This window comes from Bison bison, unplaced genomic scaffold, assembly GCF_000754665.1.
Source record: "Bison bison bison isolate TAMUID 2011002044 unplaced genomic scaffold, Bison_UMD1.0 scf7180017864524, whole genome shotgun sequence".
NCBI lineage: Eukaryota > Metazoa > Chordata > Mammalia > Artiodactyla > Bovidae > Bison > Bison bison.
The window spans coordinates 1301446-1301886 of NW_011495075.1; positions in this window are offsets into that span (position 1 = coordinate 1301446).

A 441-nucleotide genomic window follows, 5' to 3' on the forward strand; every position below is an offset into this window, starting at 1 on the left:
TATAATGGTCATCTGAGTTAAATTCACCCATTCCAATTCATTTCAGTTCACTGATTCCTAGACTGTTGACATTCACTCTTGCCATCTCTTGTTTGACCACTTCCAATTTGCCTTGATTCACGGACCTGACATTCCAGGTTCCTATGCAATATTGCTCTTTACAGCATCAGACCTTGCTTCTATCACCAGTCACATCCACAGCTGGGTATTCTTTTTGCTTTGGCTCCATCCTTTCATTCTTTCTGGAGTTATTTCTCCACTGATCTCCAGTAGCATATTGGGCACCTACTGACCTGGGGAGTTTCTTTTTCAGTATCCTATCATTTTGTCTTTTCATACTGTTCATGGGGTTTTCAAGGCAAGAATACTGAAGTGGTTTGCCATTCCCTTCTCCAGCAGACCACATTCTGTCAGATCTCTCCACCATGACCCGCCCATCTT